The sequence below is a fragment of the Cololabis saira genome, chromosome 16 (assembly GCF_033807715.1).
Source record: "Cololabis saira isolate AMF1-May2022 chromosome 16, fColSai1.1, whole genome shotgun sequence".
Taxonomy (NCBI): Eukaryota; Metazoa; Chordata; class Actinopteri; order Beloniformes; family Belonidae; genus Cololabis; species Cololabis saira.
Window position 1 is genome coordinate 2,361,359 of NC_084602.1, and position 18,288 is coordinate 2,379,646.

At 43.2% G+C, this 18,288-nt stretch overlaps 1 protein-coding gene across 3 annotated transcripts in view; it reads right to left on the reverse strand.

Annotated features, from left to right (window-relative positions):
* The window catches only part of akap6 (A kinase (PRKA) anchor protein 6), a 364,518-nt gene that overhangs the window by 131,458 nt on the left and 214,772 nt on the right, over positions 1-18,288 (reverse strand). The gene's annotated exons all lie outside the window — the stretch shown is intronic.

Consider the following 18,288-nt stretch of genomic DNA (forward strand, 5'->3'; position numbering starts at 1 on the left):
ACGGCAGAGAGTCAGACTAACAAAGGCAATCAAGTGCCCGAAACCAAACCAGAAATTCAATTCAGACGCCCACCGAAACCGACTGATCACTCTCTAATGAAATCCGTGCTTGTTCTGAAAAGAAAGGAATATGCTGATTGACAAGTTAGAGCGATATTTGCCTGTTTCTACAATTAGGTTAAACTTCATAAGGGATTTGATTGTGGACAATGTAAGAAATATCGACAAGACAAGAATTACAAATGATTTAAATTGGAAAGAGCAGATTGGCTATTTAGTTATTCATAGTTGCTGACTTCCAGGACTTATTTGACCTCAGATTTCAAATACTGACCAATTTAGGATGTGAAAAAAATGTATTTGCACATAGTCTTAAAATGGATTTGTGCATCTCCTTATTGACCGACAGCTCATGCAGTATTCGCACAGGACTACCTGGAGACCTGCAGTCATTTGTAAGAATTTCAAAGGACATCTATGATATTAATCTGGTGCAAATTTACCATGTTTGAGATTCCAGTACAGATTCCACCTCCCGTATAGCCGCAAACGCAGAGGTGATGGGAATGCTTAAACACGGTGCAAACACATATCTGAGTAATGCAGTCTTTTGTGGGTGTCTTTTTTTTTAAGTGAATTTTCTTCACCTTTTCTTATTTGCGCATTGGATAATTATGGTAACCACTGTGCATATGATGATTGATTATATTTTTTGCGATACACTCTGTAGTTGTTGAGGTTAGAGGACCTTTGAGTAGAACAGTGGTTCAGCTAAACCTCTCCTGATGACAGCTCTCCTGTTTGATTATTGATGCACCTCTTTCCTCTTTTAACTAAGACTCCACATCATGTATTTTCCACCATTTCACACCTCTATATATCTTTTCTTCTTTTCAACCCACCAAAACCAATGCGTGCACTAGCACTGCTCAGTGTGGGAGCTTGTGTGAATCTCTGTGTATGTCATCATGTGCGTCCAGCAGACCGGCCATGCAGCCTTAACGACAGACAATCTTTATTCTAATGAAGAGGGTGTCAAGGTCAAACAGAGAGCGGGGTGATGAATGGATAATGCACACACACACACATGCACACACATGCACACACACACACACACACACACACACACACACACACACACACACACACACACACACACACACACACACACACACACACACACACACACACACACACACACACACACACACACGTCATGTGGCTTTCACATTAATTGAGTAGCAGAGCTTCCAATGGCTGAGCAACTGCCATACTGTTTATGTTGGTATTCATTCTTACACACAAATACATAAATGGAGGCTTTAACCTTGAAATGACATTAAACTTGTGTGACACACATTAAAAAAAAACAGAACAAAATACACAATAGAAATAAGATATGCTGACAGTAGAGTAAACCGCAGGATCTGTCCTGTTGTGATCCACAAGTTTTTGAATATTTTTAGACAAACTGACACCAAAGATCAATAACTTATTGTTTGTCATTTTCCTCTATTTCTTTTTACATATATGATGTGACTGATGAGGTTGAATGGACCCTTTGTTTGCAGTTTATCTCAACCAGAACCACATAGATCAGTGTCCTACTTCGTTGTGGACTTGCGTTCTGATGGTGTTGGGGGGGGGGGGGGGGGGGGTCTCCGACTGCTCTCCGACTGCTCTCCTCTGCTTCTGTGCTTGGTTCTACCTCCAGGTGGCATTGCCCTTGTGTCATCAACAGTGGCTGTCAATGCAAAGTATCGCTGAAAAGTTCCCACCCACCCATTTACGTGTCGGTGGGGTTGACCATGTCAGAGCATATTTGACAGTCCCACTCTGCATTTGCCATACGGTCTACCTTTATATTTGGAAGAAGAAGCACAGTGAAGTTTAATAAAGGATATATTAAACTTCAGAGTGATCGCTTTGAACCGACCGAGTCATTGAGTCATCGTCATTTTAAATGCAAACAAAGAAAGATTTCAGTTCAGCTTCAAAAAACTCACTGCAGAACTTAAACAAGGCAAAGTATTAAAGTCATAAGAAATGAGCATCTGCACCAGCAGCTGTGTAGATGCATGTAAGATCTCCTTTAAATGATTGGACCATACTTTACACTGCTCTTCTGGGGCCTAATGTACAAAGAGTGCGTGGATTTCAACGTGAATCCGTGCGTGAAATTCTTGCATACGCAAAAAAAAATGTGATTCTCAAAACTGCGTACGCCCAAATCCACGCACGTTTCTTTGAACATCACAATCAACGTGGATTTGAGCGTATATGCAGGAGTACAAGACTCCGCCCACATGTGGTCATGAACTTGTTGATCACATTTCCTCATATTTTGGACTTCACTGCATCACCATTGAGTGTCGCCAACGGACAAAACCTCAACGTGCGTACGCCAGCCTTGATGTGTGCGTGAAGGACTGCAACTTTTCACGTTGAAGTCACTATTTGAACATCCGACCGTGAGCGTAGAAAGTGGCGTACGCATGTTTTTTGTGCGGCACACTCTTTGTACATGAGGCCCCTGGTCCGGCTGTCTGATCTCTCACACACCTTCATGCAGCATTCACTTGGTCTAGAGATATCCACAGATTTGCTCCCTGTCATACATGATCGCCCACCACCAACACGAGGATGCAGTTTGGGGTTCAACGCCATGCCCAAAGCTGTTTAAGCATGGGCTGCAAAGAAAGGAGGCGATCTACCAACAGCTGGCAGACAACTGCTCTCCCTCCTAAACCACAGCCGCTCTGTCTTTCAATCTCAAATGTAATTAAACAGAATCAACCTGGTTGTAAATGAAAGGTTCGACTTGGCCAGAAGGTTAGCCTGAGTTGTATTGTTGCAGTCTTTGGTTCATGTTTTAATGTGGAAAGTCAAACTACAAAATGTTCAGCACCAACCTTGGCTTGACTTTGGCTCATTGCTTCACGTCAAACTACTTTTCTTTTTATATTAGATTCCAACTTATTTATGTGTGTGTGTGAGAGAGAGAGAGAGAGAGAGAGAGAGAGAGAGAGAGAGAGAGAGAGGAGAGAGAGAGAGAGAGAGAGAGAGAGAGAGAGAGAGAGTTAGGTTTCACTCAGCCAGTGTTCCTGGGAAGCTCAGGGAATCTCAAGAGACACAAGATACAGAGAGGGAGAGGGGGAAGAAAAAAGAGGAAAGTTGGCGAGATGCTGCTGTGTCTCTTTGTTCTAAAGCAGATATATCCCCGACTTTATCAAGACTGACAGAACAAACGCGCAGGAAACAGCCTCCCACAGGACACATAATCCACACACACACATGCACACGCACACACTCACACACACACACACACACACACACACACACACTGACAGATGAGAAACACTTCACAACACACAAAGACACCCAACCATGATGGTGCACACACACACACACACACACACCACAAGAACAAAGATATGGAACAGATACATTATTTTACATGAGTGTACTTTTAGTAGACAAAAAAACACTTAATGGAAGAGCTTACACATAATTGCTAAAAAACATGAACACAGTGTATACAAAAGAAGACAATGCTGAGCTGTTCTGCAGGTCCAGTTAGTGCCAGTAATGAGATATCAGCAATAAAAAGTAGAAACAGTGGTTCAAACCAATAGGAGTAAAGGTGGTTGTGGTGGCTGCACCATTCCTGGCGATACTCCACCTCAGATGGGATGCCAAAGCTCTGACTTCTGCCTCGTTTTCTTTGAACTTTAGCCCAGCTGCTATCTGGACACTGAACTCATGCTTCCTGCATTCACCTCATTCATTGTCAACCATACTGCCTTGTGTGAGCAGTTTTATCATATTTTTTCCTCCTTAATTAAAGCCCACATTTAATTACTTACATTTATGGTTGTTTCCTCCAAGTATTTTTATTTCAATACATTTTTGACTACATTCTATGCTGAAAGTATTACTTTTGGTCCTGTAACAGGAATTGATGGAGAGTTAATCCTTTGGTTAGGGTTAGGGGGTTAAGGTTAGAGTTAGGAGGTTAGGGGGTTACGGTTTAGGGGTTAGGGTTAGGGGGTTAAAGTTAGGGTTAGGATTAGGAGTTTGGGGTTAGGGTTAGGGGATTAATGTTAGGGTTAGGGTTAGGAGTTTAGGGGGTTACGGTTTAGGGGTTAGGGTTGGGGGGTTACAGTTAGGGTTAGGATTAGGAGTTTGGGGTTAGGGTTAGGGGATTAATGTTAGGATTAGGAGGTTCGGGGGTTATGGTTTAGGGGTTAGGGTTAGGGGGTTAAAGTTAGGGTTAGGATTAGGAGTTTGGAGTTAGGGTTAGGGTTAGGGGATTAAGGTTAGGGTTAGGGTTAGGAGGTTAGGTTAAGGTTTAACAGCAGTGAACCAGCATTACAAGCATTGTTGCCACCAATGGTTTTGATAACGCTTGAAATAGATTATTTCCCACACAATTATGTCCCTTCAGCTCAACTGATTTTTTATTTTTATTTTTATGGACACATAGCAATGACTACAAAGATAATTTTAATTAATTTGGCATTCAAAAAAGAAGAAATATCAGCCACTGTCCTGATCTGAAAAAAGTCAAGGTGATGAGTGAGCAACTGTTATACTTGGTGATATGGAGGATAGAATAGAATAGAATAGCTGTATTGTCTATGTAACAATGTGCAACTAAATTTTCATGCAATGAAATACAAGCTCAGTGTGAAGACAGAGCATGAAATCGTCATATCCTCATGCTCGAAGCGCTGCGTTTGTACAATTAGTCAAGAATGGCCATGGTTATGACATCAATGTCAGATAAGAGTTTGTTAAGTGGATTCGACTCCAAGGTGCTCCAAAAGCTACAGGAATTGTTCAAGAAGTATTTCCCACACCAACAGAATTTAATCTCATGACAACAAATAAGGGAACATTTGGAAAATGACAGACATCTGAACACACACATGCACGCACGCACACACACACACACACACACACGCACACACACACACACACACACACACACACGCACACGCACACGCACACGCACACGCACACACACACACACACACTAATAAATAAATAAAAAACAACAGTCCAGAGGGATTTCAGTTCCCAGCTTGTATAACAAGCAGCAACAAATGACAACTCCACATCACGGTGTTGAATCGTTCAACTAGACACATCCTTGAAGTACACACAGTACACACACACCAGACCATCCCCCCAGCAAGAGCAGAGCTCTGCAGGTCCGTGGGGACAAAAAAGAGGGAACGTTCGTCTTTTAAAGAAAGAAAGTGTGTGTGAATGTGTGAGATTTTCTTGAGCTGGAGGAAGTTTCTTCAGAAGGATAAGAAGAGATTTTTGCTGTTTCAAAGTTTTTTTTAATGATACTATTCTCCATTTCCTTCTGCCCTTCCGACCTGACTCCTCTCTCTCTCTCTCTCTCTCTCTCTCTCTCTCTCTCTCTCTCTCTCTACATATACACATATACACATATAAATATACATATATATATATATATATATATATATATATATATATATATATACATTTTTTTATAAACCATCTCTGGTTGGACCATGCCTCCATTAGCTAAGACCACAGTATGTCAAACCCTATCTCAACCTTCACCCATTATTAGGAGGAAACCTGTGAGAGAGGTTCACTCTGTGGAGGATCTTGGGACGTACAGAATGAGGTACTCATTCATGGCCTTGATATTACAAGCCACAAGGACCCTATGGAGATCCCATCGTCATTCTGCCTCGACTGTCCAGCTCTGCATTCACAGTGAATCCACAGAAGCACAATATTCTCTCCTCAGTGTTTGTTTTCATGAAACATTAGTGTTTCTCAATCTGAAGATGGTCCCTCTCCTTCCTCCGTTACCTTTCTTGGCCCTGTTAGACACACGCAGCTGTGCTGATCTCAGTCTTCCCATTGCCGTTGGCGTTTACTGTGCTACCATAGCTAGCCAGCTAGCCAGCATCAGAAAGAGGAAGCCGTGGTCCTCGCTTAGGCTGGTGAAAGCTCCTCCAAGTTGCTAAGCACAGCCTTAGTGGTCAAGGCGTGCCAGAAAAATAATCAGAACCAGGACCAGGCTGCAGGTTCAGAGTTATGAAAGCCCGAGCAGACCAGCTATGTGAGATTGTACAACAGTACTTTTACCTTAGCTCGAGTCAAGATCATCATCTTCCAACATCTGCCACCATCCTGCTGATGCCAATCATCTACGAGCTTCAGGGAGCCCTCTGAGATCAAGACAAAGCAGGAGACCGTTCTACGGTTGGATTCCTCGAGTGGGTTTCAGTCTGCACACTGGTGTGGAGAACTCCAGAAACCGCAGGTGAATGCCTCCACAACTGCTGTTCTCGGGACTGGGCAGATAGGACCGAAGGACACCCTTGGGACTGGGCAGATGGGTCAGAGTGACACTCTTGGGACTGGGCAGACCGGGGGGCCGCCTCGGGGGCGGACAGGATCCGACGGGCCGGCTTCGGGGCAGACAGGATCCGACGGGCCGGCTTTGGGGCAGACACGATCCGCGGGGCCGGCTTCGGGGCACACCGGGTCCTCGGGGCCGGCTTTGGGGCACACCGGGTCCTCGGGGCCGGCTGCGGGGGACACAGAATCCTCGTGCCGGATGAGGGAGACACAGGGTCCTTGGCAGGGGCTTGGGTGCTGGCTGAAATGCGTCCGCGACCACCACCGGACCATGAGGAGGTGCATACAATGGTTCTGAATTGAAAGTCCTCCGGAACATGGGGAGTTGGGTCCGGGACCACCACCGGAACATGGGGAGGTTCATCCGGGACCACCACTGGAACATGGGGAGGTTCATCCGGGACCACCACTGGAACAGGGTGAGGTGCGTCCGGGACCACCACTGGAACATGGAGAGGTTCATCCGGGACCACCACCGGAACATGGGGAGGTTCATCCGGGACCACCACTGGAACATGGAGAGGTTCATCCGGGACCACCACCGGAACATGGGGAGGTTCATCCGGGACCACCACCGGAACATGGGGAGGTGCATACAATGGTTCTGAATTGAAAGTCCTCCGGAACATGGGGAGTTGGGTCCGGGACCACCACCGGAACATGGGGAGGTTCATCCGGGACCACCACCGGAACATGAGGAGGTGCATACAATGGTTCTGAATTGAAAGTCCTCCGGAACATGGGGAGTTGGGTCCGGGACCACCACCGGAACATGGGGAGGTTCATCCGGGACCACCACCGGAACATGGGGAGGTGCATACAATGGTTCTGAATTGAAAGTCCGCCGGAACATGGGTAGGTGCGTCCGAGACCACCACTGGAAAAGGGTGAGGTGCGTACGGGACTACCTCAGAACTCAAACATGAAACAAAATAAAACAGGAACTATCAAAACCTTAACATCAGCTTTGCTGTTACACTTTTATAGTGACTTAATAATACTGACTTCATCATAAATACTAGGAATATGAATAATTATTTGTATCACATTATATAATTTCCTCCTGGGGAGTCATAAAACATTATTAAAATTAATTGGACTGAATTGAATTTGAAGTTCTCTTTCTATTTTGTCTGATTTGCTTTATCTCATATCTTCATGCTTTGTTTGCTTTTTACATTTTCTTTTATTAGGGCCAGAGCACTTACAGTGCGAAGGCCCTATTGTATCTGTAGGAATTCTTTCTTTCTTTCTTCTGACGAAAGGAGGGCCTTTTTGCCCCCCTAAACGTGCCCCAAAAGTCACCAAATTTTGCACGCAAGCCAGGCCTGGCGAAAAATGTGATATTTAATGGTTTACATTAATGGGCGTGGCAAAACGGCTCAACAGCGCCCCCTAGAAAACTTTGTGCCTCAAGCCCCACAATACGGTTTGACGTACATGCACGGAAATCAGTACACACCTGTATCATGTCGCAACTTAAAGAAAAGTCTCTTGGCGCCATGGCCCAAACCGAACAGGAAGTCGTCCATTTTGAATCAATCGTGGAATTTTGGCGCAATTTATGCCATTTCTTCGGCCGCTTCTTCGCCCGAACCGTAACGTGCACCCAGGTGTTATACATCAAAATGTGCGTCTCCATCCTACAACGATGCGCATTACTTTTTTCAGTCAAAAGCGTTACCGTGGCGACGCTAGACGCCAAAAAGCGCACACCGCCTTCATCTGATTGGTCCATATTTGATAGTTCCTACTTTCTGCCATAACTTTTGAATGGTTTGACATAAAGACTCGTGGGTGGTGTCATCAGACTCGGTTTTGAGTCCTTGAACAAAATTGGTGCAAATTATCCCCGCCCCTTTTTCTGATTGGTCGATATTTGATAGTCCCTATTTTCTGCCATAACTTTGGAATGGTTTGACATAGAGAGTCGTGGGTTGTGTCATCAGACATGGTTTTGAGTGCTTGACTTTCATTGGCATGAATTAGCCCCGCCACTTCTTCTGATTGGTCGATATTTGATAGATCATATTTTCTGCAATAACTTTTGAATGGTTTGACATAAAGACTCGTGGGTGGTGTCATCGGGCATAGTTTTGAGTCCTTGACTTTTAATGGTGAAAATTGCACGTGCGAGAGCCTGTTCATCGCTGCTTGCAGTTTTTTAATTTTATTTTACTTCATTACTAGAAGCACAGACTAATTTCGGTACACAGATGTTGACAGTAGCAAATTACTTTTTTTTCTACTTCCAATTGTTTATTTCCTTTTCTTCCTTTTTTTCCTCCTCTTTCTCTTATTCTTCCCTCTCCTTCCATACAGAGGGAGGGTGGGAGCATTAGCAGCACAGCAAGGATTGCAGCAACAATTACACGTGAAATTAGCCTCGCCTCATAGCCTGCAGTGTAATTCCAGCCTTGTGAGGCGTGGCAAAGTCATCTGTCTCTAATTAAAGATTTTCTCTTTCCCTCCCTCCGTTTCTCCATCTCCTTGTTTGCCCCCCCCCCCCCCCCCCGCCCCCCCTCTCTCAGGCTAATACTTGTCTTCAATTCATCCCTCTCTGGAAGTGTTTGGTTACTGGGAGGATCAACTCAAAAGAAAAAAGACAACTGCTGGTAGCAGTTTCAGCAGGTAAAACAAATTATTTTCTTTTTTTTATTTACTCATTCATTTATTTGCTTTGGGCTTTCATTACCATTATCTTTTATTTCACCTTTAATTTGCTCTTCCTTTTCTCATATTCCCCTCTTTTCCTGCACTTCATTAGGCAAAGGTAACATTAGAAGAAACCATCAACAGTTGTCAGTCATTTCCAAGTGCCTGCCATGCTAACGTCAAGGCGAAGCCTCCCAGGAAGCAGGAGGGAGTCCAGTCCTCTCCGGACCCACACAGAAACATGACTTGGGTGCTCTGCTGCCTCAGGAGCAAGGAAACGCATCCGCCCAACCCAACAGGGCGGGTACGCAACCATAACACTAACACCAACGCACTGGATTAGCAGCCAGTGACTATTACTGCACCAACAAGCCGTACCGGGCCGCTGGGCCTCTGTAGAAATAAAACAACGATAACAACAGAAAAAACCAGCTTCTTACTTGCAGTCACCTGCAGAATGATCTGGAAAGCCATTGCCGTATGGGGGGTTCGTGTCTCTCGTGTTTTGGGACCAGCTGGCTGGTGATGCTCAGCTGGCGATCCTGGTTATGAGTGGCTCCCGCATCGGTGAGGGGTTCAGAAGGTTTAGGGGGGCCTGGCCAGTGTTTCATTTCGGTCTGGTCACATTGTCCTGTGGGTCACTGTCAGATGGGTATGTGGCTGCCGTTTCCTGGCAACCAAAGGTTCTACAGACATGGTGCTGCAGGTGGATGGTTGGTGTCAGTATGCAACTCAACTCGTGGTCATATCCTGCCTCAGTTTCTGCAATGCCAACCTAGCTGGCCTTCATACTTGTGCGATCAAACCACTACAAAGGTCCAGAATGCTGCGGCGCTTCCCAGATGAGCTACACTGGCTACCTTGCAGAGTCCTCCCTCTGCACCTGCTGAACGTAATGTTGAAGAGTCAGAATCAGATAGAGAGAAGTCCAGGGAGCCGCTGTGTTTATGGGCTTGAGCTGCTTTGCATATGTCAACCAATTACTCTATATTTGTAGTGTGAGTCGTCTTCCACCATGAAACATTATAGAGAGTAAGACAGGAGCAGTGAGACTGGGCCATCATTATGTGGGTATGCTGTGCAAAAAACATGAGCGTGTTTTTTTTCCAACTTATGTATGATATATGAATGTGTAACGACTTTGGGGGTGGGTTGAGGTGGGGGGGTGGGTATAGTTTTTGTTGAAACGGTTACACTGCCTTCATGAGAAGAAAAAAGAAAGTTGTTGTGTAGTGCTTTCAGCCTTCATGTCAGTCTGTGTTAATCAGTTCAGTGTCTCTCCTTCTGGTTTAAAGCAGAGATAACCCAACGAGCAGTGGAAACACATCATTCTGGTTTGTACGGCCCCAGACAGAGTCCCACTCACACCCACACTGATTGGTTTTGCAACCCAGCTAATGAGCAGGTGTGTGTGAGTGTGGGACTGCACTTGTGTGTGTGTGTGTGTGTGTGTGTGTGTGTGTGTGTGTGTGTGTGTGTGTGTGTGTGTGTGTGTGTGTGTGTGTGTGTGTGTGTGTGTGTGTGTACTTGCGTGCATGCATGCATGTGTGTGAGTGTGTGTGTATGTGTGTATGTCTGAGAATGTAAAAGCATGTGTTCCCGCAGCCCTGCTTTCCATCAGAGCACCATGGGCTATTTGAAATGAGAATTTAGCGGCAGGGATGCACACACATATACACACACTCTCCTGATAGCCACTGTAATTAGTTGGAGTCCACTGGAACTCGCCCCAGGAAGACGCAGACCGACAGACAGACAGAGAGGCGGGGGGGTGGGGCATGTGATGACTTAATGCAATGAAATAGTTTCAAATGAAATCTTATATGAAATGTCTGATTTGTTCCTAAGAAGCCATTTATGAAGTATTTTTCCACTGTCTGCCACCATCCTGCCATCTTCACGAGACACGAGAAGAACATGTTTCTCACATGTTCTTCTCGTGTTCCTCTCGTGTTCCTCTTGTGTTCCTCTCGTGTTCCTCTCGTGTTCCTCTCACGTAATCATCCGGGGGCTGTCGTTCTCTCTCATTAAAGACTTCACAGGAAAAAGATTCCTCCAAATCAATACATGGACTCGTCAAAATGAATCTGGCTCAGTTAAAACATAGAAATCACTAGTAGAGTTTGCTTGTGAAGACTCTCTCATCTCTTTGTTTTTTTTCCTTTTACCATTTTATGCTAAGCGTTGTATATCAATTCCTGTAAATATTTGATACGAGTGCACCAATGATTAAATCTTTTCCCACCCTTTTGCTGCCGATGGTGAGTTTGCTCACAGTGGTCTGAGGGCTGCATTGTAGGCACAACATGTCCGTTACACCCGGTAACTATCACTATCCCCGAGGGATAACCTACAACCTGTGATTACATGAAAGTAAGATCGGACGCAGCATACTAAAGACCGTTCTGAGATAACCATGCTAGATTACAACTGTTGAGGCATAGTCACACCATTGGTGACGTGAAGCTCCAGCTTCCTACCCCCTGCAGGGCCCACACTTCGAACTGGCCTCACCACAGACTTGAACTACGGGAATGCCATATGACGAAGTTCCTCACTGACTGATATGTTAATACCAACTCATTTGGCCACAGACTTGAATCACGAGAACACCCCATGGTGTAATTTACAACTTAAGGTGCGGGTATGGTTCTGCGTCACACACACGCAGAGCACACGGCGCACCCGTGGTGCCGTCATGAATCGTTCAGAGTTCTCCGTCTCTCCGTTTGGTCGCGGTGCAGTACCCCCCGCGGCCACTAGTTAGCGATCTTTTTCTGAATGGTTTATCCGACTTTTTCCGGTCACAGTAAATCAAAGAAATAAGGACAACTATTGTGCAAAAAACAAAAACAAAAAAAATCACATATAAACGAAGAAAAAAGCCCTGGGAGTTCACTACTGATTCAAACCGGAAACCGGAAATGCTTCGCTTTCAAACGAACCAATCACAGCCCTCTCGGTCTGCGTGTGGACGGCGTCTCCTCGACGCGTAGTTACAATTTTCGGGAGGTGCACGTCACTGACGGCGCATGTGACGGCGTGTCCTCTGCGTGTACAAAAACCACACGCCGTAGACACGGCGTCGTTTTGACGCAGAAGCATAATTCAGCCTTTACTGACATTCATGCGAATGCCCGATAACGGCATTTGACCACAGATCACATCTGACTGTAAATTGCTTTTTGTCTCTCACCTTTGGCTTGCTTGATTCCTCCCTTTTGTGCTTTGAACTTACTGTATTGTACTGTAAGAGTCAAGATTTCAACCATTCGTGGTCGGCACTACAACTCGGATACGGCCCGTGTGGGTCAGCTTACTGAATAAAACTCACTACACCACAGCAGACTTCTGAACTGCATTGTATATTATTCTTCAACACAACTGACCTGACACTGCAGAACAGAAACTACCTAACAAACCAAGTAACACAATATTATTGATTGCAGAAGTATTTCAATCATCTCTATTGCTTCCAGAAAACTGCAGGAACACTGAAACCCTCAGTTACTTGTTAATTTCAACTGTAACTGTAGCTCAGTGCCACTTCAGTGCTCAGTCTTTTTTTTCCCTTACTTTTTTTTCATGTTTTCTTTATGTAAAGCAGGGGTCTTCAACCTTTTCAACCCCTTGGATGAGAGAAAAGAAGAGCAGGGACCCCCGCTTGTAATTCTTATTTTTTCCCTTTTTTTTAATGTGTCAAGTTTTAAGCCTGGCTTATAATAACTTTTGAATGCGTTTTATTCTGCTTATTTCACCTTATTAACCAATTCCTGACTGGGTTATTAGCTACATGTGTTTACGGTTGATGAGATGGAATCTTTTTTTTTTTTTTTTTTTTTTTTAACTCACAAATTATTTTGGTTAAAATTGCCTTTATTTCTTTTTAAGTTGGAGGACCCCCTGCAGTACCCCCGGGTTGAAGACCCCTGATGTAAAGTATTTTGAATGACTTTGTTGCTGAAATGTGCTGTACGGATAAACCTGCCTTGCCTCACTACCCCGATCAACTGGCTCTGGCATTACTTTATTGTTCCTTGCTGTGGTACAGTGTTTTTCCAAACTGTGACAGTTCAACATGTGATCTGTGACAAAATTGTGCTTAAAATGGGATTAGTACCTGTAGCCAATGCTCAAACTGCAAGTGAGGAAGAAGTAGTTTAGTGCACAGTGAGCTGTGTGCACGTGTGACCTCTGAGACTGTTGCTATTGGGTTTCTCCTGCAGTAAGAACAGACAGCAACACTCGGCTCCGCTTCACCCCCTAAAACTGGTTGCTAATTGCAAAGGTGTAAAGACATTGTTCTGTTGAATGTTGATGAAAAAACATCAAATTGACAGACATTTCATTATAACTTCAGGAAATTGTGTCAACTTGTGAAGAAAACTGACACGTCTTCTTCAACATCTGTTTTAACAGGAACAGTTTAAATATGCAGGCAAGACTGGCATGCCATAAACCATTTCAAGGGGACTTTAACACGAACAATGGCTGCAGGTGGATTTACTTGAGCATTTGATTAGTCAATCAAATCCCTTTCAGTATCACATGAACACGAGTTCAGTGGAGGCAAGAAACACTAACTGGTTCCCACAATTAACGGCAATAAACTGTTGCAGTTGTAAAACCTGACAAACTGTCATATGCCCCCTACTATAATGCTGTCTGTTATGATTTATTAGAATTAAACATTTTACCACGATCATCATTAATCGTTAAACACATCATTTATCGTTAAACACGGTTTTTGCTGTATAAATGCTCAACTGTTATAATAAGGGATCATTTTTGGACTATTAATGGTAATTTAGTGAAAAACAATGAAACTGCAAGATTTCATCCATGTTTCTGGTTTTTGCCGTGAATTGTCCTCATTTAGTAACGTGATGGTGCTGAATCAGCGTGGTGGTGGTCACCGTTGGTTGATTTCACTTCCTTTTGTTGGTTGTCTTCACAAAAGAAACAGAGGATGCTGCATTCATCTTTCATTCCAGGGAGCCGTCCACCTTTCCAGGCGGAGACATCCCAGCGTCATTAGCACAAAGGTAATTTTGTACATCAAGGAAAAACGACACGTGTCTGAAGGCAGTTCGGAGACATTTTTTGCATGATTTATGATACCAGTTTGGATTTGTTCTGATCAGATGTTTTTATTAGAGTTGTCTTGTCTTGTGCATGTATTTTGATGTTTTTGTCATCAATGCATAACTCAAAAATGGAGTGAAATTGTGGAACAGCCTGAGCATGGAGCTGAAACCAAGTCAAAACATATCACAATTTAAAAAAAGATACAAAGAAACATTCTATTCAAAATGCGAATGAACATGTAGATATGTACATTTATTAATATATGTAGATATATATATATATATATATATATATATATATATATATATATATATATATGTTATATGAAGGTATGTATATGGATATATTGAGTTGTATTATACGTACACTATTTATATATCTATATCTCTTAATATATATTGATTCATAGTTATATGAAGATATGTCGATATATAGATTTATAGTAATTTTTATGTATATAATTGGAGGTAAATATATGAACCAGTATATATAGCATATCTACTCTTATATAGTTATTCAAGTATATTGTTATACCATTGCTGTCTATTGTTCTCTATTATATTGTAGTATTATAGTAAAGTAATGATAATGTAATATTATGCATTATAATTACTTCTATTATTACATACATACATAGTAGCACAACTAAATGCTGCTAAATTGGTTTTGTTTTCTTTTGTTTGCTGATTTTGACTATATTTATATGTTCATATAATTGAGTATTATATCACTATATTGAACAGTTATTAAAGTAGGGATGGGTGTTTTATAAGTAAGCTCATTGAAAATCTTGTTATATGTAAGAATGTTATATGTAAGAATGTATGTAAGATTCAGGGGTAGGACTACTCCATTTGGAGCATGTTGGTGGATCTGTGAGGTCTGCCCAAGTGCTCTACATATATATATATATATAATATTTGTATCCTGTTTTTACTTTTTTGTACTCTTTTTTTAACTTGCATGTTCGGAATAAAATCTTCAAATCAAATCAAATCAAAAAGTGTGTGCGTAATGCATTTCAATTGATAAATATTTCCATTGTTGCCATTGTGTTTTAGTATTCAGGCATTATTTATGGAGGAAAACGCTGAACTATACTGTAAATACATATTGTAAATCAGCGTTCCCTGGCAGCAAGCGCTTACATGGGAACTAGCCTGGTTTACACCTGCTTTTACAATCCTCCCTGACTGATCCGGCTACATGTGGACAGCTTTAAGTAGAGGCAGTACTGCGTGCGAGTTGAGGTGGGACGAGGGGGGGTGGCATCCCCTCCTGAAATAAAAACGGTCCAAATCACCCCCCCCTGAAATAAAAACGGTCCAAATCATCCCCCCTGAAATAAAAACGGTCCAAATCATCCCCCCTGTAAAACTGCCATCCCTCCTTTCCATCCCTTATGTCATTTCATCAATGAATGTGGTTTTACTGCTATTTCAACATTTAGAGTCATCACCAGAAAAAATAACACCAGAAAAATAACTTATTTGACAAGTGATGAGTCTTGTTTTAAGTGTAATGAGATTTTTTTACTAAAATGAGACATTTTAACTAGAAATAAGACAAATATTCTTGTTAAGATTTAGAGTTTTTGCAGTGATCCATTTTACTTATCCTGTGAAGGACAGAGTCATATTGATAAGTTCAGAAAAGTGTTTTTTATTGTTGTGTTTTGATGTATTTGATGTAAGCCCAGTGGATATTTAAAGCTTACAGAAGGCTGCATTTAACTGCTGCTATGTCATTCCTGCAGTATTTCTGCAGGTGTTTTGGTCACTGCTATTATTTGTAATATATTATATTATTTGTAATCAGCACAAATTATCTGTCCCCATATGATAAAATCCACCACCCCCCCTGATGTGTTTTTACAACTCGAGTACTGAGTAGAGGTATCAGTGTGGGGACTCGTTAAGAACGTATCATACAAACCACATTCAGCAACACGTCCTGTCAGCGGCGTAAACACATTGTGCAAACACACGCTGAAGGTCACACATAACTAGCATCTTCTGCCTTGGCAGACGGACGTACTCATTCACACAACAACTATATCATGAAAGTGTGAAACAATAATCAGCAGCCGTAACTACTGACGGCACACAGCATGGCAGAAATCTGTCTGTTGTTTTGAAGCCTTTTGTTATTTTCCATGTTCTTGGGTGTTTTCTTATTGCCATTATTATGACAGTAATAACCGAGGGGTTAAGTTGAGCGGGGGCTGCCTGGGGCTGAGCCCGGCACAGACGGTTGTCATCATCACTCAAGGGACACTCCTCTTCAAATATCTGTATCGATATATACGTTTTCTCAAGCAGGCAGGTATGCAAAAGCACAATTTTCCATGACTTCTTGTGAAGTCAACACTCAAACTGAGCCCCTCCTGTTACCTCGTTCACCGGCAGCGTCTCCTGCTCGTCACAGCACGGGTCAAAAATCACAGCAGTAAAATATGTTGTTCCCTGATTGACTGCAACAGTTATGCTGTAAACAACATATATCCTTCTGCACAATCTTGTTTCCCACTAATATCTTGGTTGAGCTGCTCGGCAGCCTCAGTTCCTCCCTTTCAGTCAAGCCAGCTCCACTCAGAAGTGAGAAAGAGAGAGGGATGATCACAAAGCAGGTGGAGGGAAAGGTGGAAGGAATAAATCACTCATAACAGAAATGAGAAACCTTGACTCATTTTAAACTTTTTTTTTTAAATATATTTTCCCCCATTTTACCACCCACTCCTACCTAAGTCAGTCCTGGGCTTTGCTCCCTCTACCAACCCAGGGAGGCCTACACTGAGCTCAGGTCTCCTCCTTAACCGGAGGAGTGAGCAGGCCGCTTCTTTATAATATAATGGAATAATGTGATCCTTCCACGCGCTACGCCTGTTTCCACGCTAGATCCTCTCCACCCCATCTGTGCCCCGGCTGGCCAGAGGGGGCAGTAGAGCCCAGGACTGTGTTTTTGTGAGGGTAGAGAACATTAGCTACCCAAGGGAACACGGGGAGAACATGCAAACTCCACACAGAAAGATCCTTTCACCAACCCCACCCAGGGTGTGGTGCTGAAGTCATGGGGGAACTAACACGCACTTCAGTGCCAACAGCGTCCCCGGCGGGAATTGAACCCAGGACCTTCTAGCTGTGAGATGGCTGCACTACCAGCTGCACCACCGTGCCCCCCTCCCCCCATTTTTCCCTCCCAACAATTTTAAGACTTGAAAACTAATACTGCTACTGCTGCTGCTACATGCTGAGCATGTTGACACATATCTACGCATGTTGATGCATACTTACGCATGTTGACGCATTAGTACGCATGTTGACGCATACTTACACATGTTGACGCATACTAACGCATGTTGACGCATACTAACGCATGTTGACGCATACTAACGCATGTTGACGCATATTTACGCTTGTTGACGCATATTTACGCATGTTGACGCATATTTACTCATGTTGACGCATACTAACACATGTTGACGCATATTTACGCATGTTGACGCATGTTGACGCATACTAACGCATGTTGACGCATATTTACGCATGTTGACGCATACTTACGCATGTTGACGCATTAGTACGCATGTTGACGCATACTTACGCATACTTACGCATGTTGACACATACTAACGCATGTTGACGCATACTAACGCATGTTGACGCATAATAACGCATGTTGACGCATATTTACGCATGTTGACGCATACTTACGCATGTTGACGCATTAGTACGCATGTTGACGCATACTTACGCATACTTACGCATGTTGACACATACTAACGCATGTTGACGCATACTAACGCATGTTGACGCATAATAACGCATGTTGACGCATATTTACGCATGTTGACGCATACTAACACATGTTGACGCATACTTACGCATGTTGACGCATACTTACACATGTTGACGCATAATAACACATGTTGACGCATATTTACGCATGTTGACGCATATTTACTCATGTTGACGCATACTAACACATGTTGACGCATACTTACGCATGTTGACGCATACTTACACATGTTGACGCATAATAACACATGTTGACGCATATTTACGCATGTTGACGCATATTTACTCATGTTGACGCATACTAACGGATGTTGACGCATGTTGACGCATACTA